Here is a 5000-nt window from a genome sequence, read left to right on the forward strand (position 1 = left end):
TCCCTTCCTTCCTTCCTCCCTTCCTTCCCTCCTCCTTCCCTTCCTTCCTTCCCTCCCTTCCTTCCCTCCCTTCCTCCCTCCCTTCCTTCCTTCCTCCCTTCCTTCCTTCCTCCCTTCTCCCTTCCTTCCTTCCTTCCTCCCTCCCTCCCTTCCTCTCTCCCTTCCTTCCTTCCTTCCCTATAATTAACTAACTATCAACGAATCTCACCGTGATACCAAGAACGATACCACATTACATCACACATGTATTTTTAGGCCAAAGATCATGAACGTACCCTAATTAGTGACAATTTCGTCATGCTGCTGCTGTAATTAGCTATCTCTAATGGTTCCTCGCTCTTGCAGGATTGCAGTCGTGCAATCATCCTCGCCCACATTAAGCTCTTTTATTCGTATTATATTATTTGATCTTGGTATTGCAATTTGTCAACGATTCTCGCGCTAATATGTTGCAATTCGTTAACTGTTCTCGCGCTAATATATTCAGATGATTAAACTCTGTAACTAAAATTATAAATATGAATATTATATACTTCATATCATCTCCCAGTTATAAGAACGCATTGGAAATCTTATCAAAACTAGAATACATAAATAAAACTAAAATAAAACTATAGGATTCAACTTTATAACTCAAACATAATTATAAAAACGACTTTTAAAATCCCGTTAAAACAATGATAAAATAACAATGATAAAATAAAACAAAAAGAAAACACACACGAAAAACACAAAAAAAACAACACACAACAATAAAAAAAAAATTAAAAAAACGAACACCAAAAAAAAAAAAAAAAAAAAAGACCCCCTCCCCCCTCAAAAAAAAAAAAAAAATAAATAAAAAAAATTCACGAAATAACGACCCAATAAGATGAAATTGCACGATCACCAAGGAAACTAAAACGCCTGTTTGTTCACCCGGGCATAACGTCACAATCCAGCTGACAGCAACCTTGGTCAACATAATAAAGTCAGCCTCAGTGCCATCACGCTGCGGCCTCTTCCATTCTCCTTCTGATTCCTCTTTCTTCCTCCTCCCTGCTTCTTCTCTTTACTCTTCTCTCTTCCTGGTTTTTCTTTTCTCTTCTCTCTTCCTGGTTCTTCTCTTTTCTCTTCCTGGTTCCTCTCTTTTCTCTTCTCTCTTCCTGGTTCTTCTCTTCCCTTCTCTCCTCCTCGTTCTTCTCTTCTCTCTTCCTGTTCTTTCTCTCTCTTCTTCTTCTCTTTTCTCTCCTCCTCTCTTCTCTCTCTTCTCTTCTCTTCCTTTCTCTCCCTGTTTTCTTCTCTTCTCTTTCTGCTTTTCTCTTCTCTCTTCCTGTTTTCTCTTTTCTCTTCCTTTTCCCTGGTTCTTCTCTTTTCTTTTCTTCTCTTCTCTTTCCGTGAGCTTTCTTTTCTCTTTTCTTCTTTTTTCTTTTTTTCTCTTTCTTTCGGTTTTCTATAACTTCTGTAGTTTCTGTTTCTTTTTCCCCTCGTTCTTCTCTTCTCTCTTCGTTCTCTTTCTTCTGGTCTTTTATTTCCAGCCATTTCTGTTTCCCCTTTCCTGGTTCTTATCTTTCTCTTTCTCTCTCCTGCTCTTCATTCTCGTGAGCTTGGTTCCTCTTTCTCTTTCTCCTTTTCTTCTCTCTCTTTCTACCTTCCTCTCATTCATACCTTTTTCCTACCCACTCCCCCTCTCTCTTTTTTATTCTATCCTCCTTCTTCCTCTTATTCACCTCACTCCTTCTCTGCCACTTCTTCCATCTTTCTTCATCCAAACCTCATGTCTTCTTTATCTCTTTCTCCTCTTACGTTCTTCCACTGTTTATTTTCCTCTCCCTGTTTCTTCTACTTTCTTCCTTTCTCTTTTCTGTGTTTTGTCCCCCAATTTTCTCTCCACTTCCTATTCTTCTTACGTCATTTCTTTATAATCTTCCTTACTCTGCCTCTTCTACATTTATTCTTGTTCTTTCTTCCTACTGTCTCTGTTTCTTTTACCTCAGTTCTTCCCATTTCTTTATCCTTTTCCTGCTTCTTCTACCTTCTCTGTTTCCCTGTTCCTCCCTCATTTTTCTTTCAACTTCTCATGTCTCGTCTACCTATCCTCATCCTCTCCTTCTTAGACATTCCTCCTTCCTTTGCCTCTTCCACTTTCATCCTCCTCCTCCCCCTTCTACCCATATTTTTCTCCTTTCTTTTCCCTATCCCTCTCCTACTTCCTTCTTCCACTCCCTCTTCTACTCCCATTCTCTCCTATTTTCTTCACTCTCCCTTTCACGTCTCCTTCCTTCCTCTCCCACCTCCCTCCTTCTTCCTCTCTCTCCCATTTCCTTCCTTCTCATCTTTTTCTTTCTCTCCCACCTCCCTCCTTCTCCTCTCCATCTCCTTCTTCCTTCCTTCCCTCTTTATCCTTTGCATCTCCTTCTTCCTTTCTCTCCCACCTCCCTTTTTGTCCTCTGCTTTCCCTTCTTCCTTTCTCTCCCACCTCCCTCCTTCCTTTGTTTTACATCCCTCATTCTCCTCTGGATCTCCTTCCTTTCCCTCCCACCTCCTACCTTCTCTTCTTCCTTCCTTCCATCTCCTCTTTATCTCTATCTTCCTCTCTCTCTCACCTCCCTCCTTCTGCTCTGCATCTTCTACTCCCTTCCTTCCCTCCTTTCCTTCCCTCCTTCCCTTCTTCCTTCCTTCCCTCCTTCCTTCCTTCCTTCCTTCCTTCCATCCCTCCCTCCCTCCTTCCTTCCCTCCTCCCTCCCTCCTTCCCTCCCTCCCTCCCGCCCGCCGACCCGCGCTGTCAAGGTTTGTTTTAACCTCAACAATAACGTTCCAGGTAGAGTCACGGGCAATGAATCAGGACGAATATAAACAGCTGATATTTGGGTTATTTCTTACGTTTTCCTTGGTGTGTGTGCGTGTGTGTGTTTGTGTGTGTGTGTGTGTGTGTTTGTGTGTGTGTGTTTGTTCGTGTGTGTTTGTGTGTGTATTTGTGTGTGTGTGTGTGCGTGTGTGTGTGCGTGTGTGTGTGCGTGTGTGTGTTTGTGTGTGTGTTTGTGTGTGTGTGTGTGTGTGTGTGTGTGGTGTGTACGTGTGTGTGTGTGTCTTTGTATGTGTGTGTGTGTTTGTTTTGTCTTTGTTGTGTGGGATAAAGAAAGGAGATATATTTTGTTTTGATTTTCGTGATTTTTATTTTATTTATTGATTTGTTTTTGCTTTATTGATTGACTGATTTTTTCGTTGCTTTATTATTTTTTCTTACTTTATTGATCAGTTGATTTGCTTTGTTGCTTTATTGACTGGAGGATTTTTTTTTATTGCTTTATTGATTTTTTTCTTTATTCCTTGATTGTCTTTTGTTGTTTTATTGACTGGCCGATTTTTTTCTGTTGTTTCTATTGACTGATTTGTTTTGTTTACATCGCGTAGTTACTTATATTTCATTTTCTTTTTTTGTCTTTGTGTGATGTATAACTGTAGAATATGTATTTTTGTGTTTTAATTTTTTACGATCTTTTTTGCTTTATTCAATAATTCATTTCTTTGCCGTTGTACGATGTATAACTCTAGAAATATATTTTGGATTTATGTTTATATTTTTCCTTGCGAATATCTAGCTTCGAGGATTGGAAATATATATTTTGCATATTTTCTCCGTCTTCTCAAAAAAAAAAAAAAAGAAAAAAAAAAATAATGAGCATTTTCTTTTTTCGACAGACCGTATTTCATTATATGTATACAGGAAAAATGCGTCTATACTTTCAAAACCTTTTCCAAGTGCCACTAGACGCGATAAGGGGGACTTAGGAATAAGAAGAGACAAGAGGGGCAATTGAGCTAAATTTATTATCTGGAAAGAAGGAGAGAGGAAGGAGAGAGGAATGAGAGAGGAAGGAGAGAGGAAGAAGAGAGGAAGAAGAGAGGAAGAAGAGAGGAAGAAGAGAGGAAGAAGAGAGGAAGAAGAGAGGAAGAAGAGAGGAAGAAGAGAGGAAGAAGAGAGGAAGAAGAGAGGAAGAAGAGAGGAAGGGAGAGGAAGGAGAGAGGAAGGAGAGAGGAAGGAGAGAGGAAGGAGAGTCAGTGCCAGAAGGTCGAAATTCTCATGTTACTTTAATAAAAATACAGCTGTTAGTAAAGGAAAAAATGATGATAATGATAATAATAATGGTGATGGTGATGATAATAATGATGGTAATAATAATGATTATAATTGAATGGTAAAACACTCTTGATAATAATAATGATAATAATAATAATAATGATAATGATGATAATAATAATAATAATAATAATAATAATAATAATAATAAAAATGATAATAATGATAAAAATAATGATAATGATAACAATAATAATAATAATAATAATAATAATAATAATAACACTAATAATAATAATAATAATAATAATAATAATAATAATAATAATGTATACAAAAACACTCTTCCGTGTTGATGCAATGGAAGCAAAACCCACAATACAAAAACTAGATTTATTTTGTATTGTGGGTTTTTCTTCCAATAATAATAATAATAATAATAATAATAATAATAATAATAATAAGAGTAAGGTCAATCCTGAAAACATAATTAAACTCAAAGAAGAAACTAACAGCAATCAACACTCTTGCAATACCTGTGGTTACATATAGTTTTAACGTGATAGACTGGAACTTACATGAACTCAAACAAATTGACACCAAAATTAGGAAGCAATTGACATGCAACAGAATGTATCACCCTAAATCAGACGTAGACCGTCTGTACATCCCTAGAAGTAAAGGAGGTAGGGGGATGATGCAGTCGGAATTATCGTACAAAACAACAACGATTGGTCTCTTGCAAAACTTAGATCTAACCAGCGATTGGATGCTTCAATTAGTTAGAGTACATGAAAACTCTAAAAGGTTACACTCAATAGTAAAGGAATCAAATAAATTTTCTCAGGAATTAGGTATTGAGAGCAAAAATATCAAACATATGTTGCCAACACTGGCTGCTAAACATAAAAAACAAAAAGCAAAGAAGGTCGGACAAGAA

Source organism: Penaeus monodon, chromosome 40, assembly GCF_015228065.2.
Source record: "Penaeus monodon isolate SGIC_2016 chromosome 40, NSTDA_Pmon_1, whole genome shotgun sequence".
Lineage (NCBI taxonomy): Eukaryota > Metazoa > Arthropoda > Malacostraca > Decapoda > Penaeidae > Penaeus > Penaeus monodon.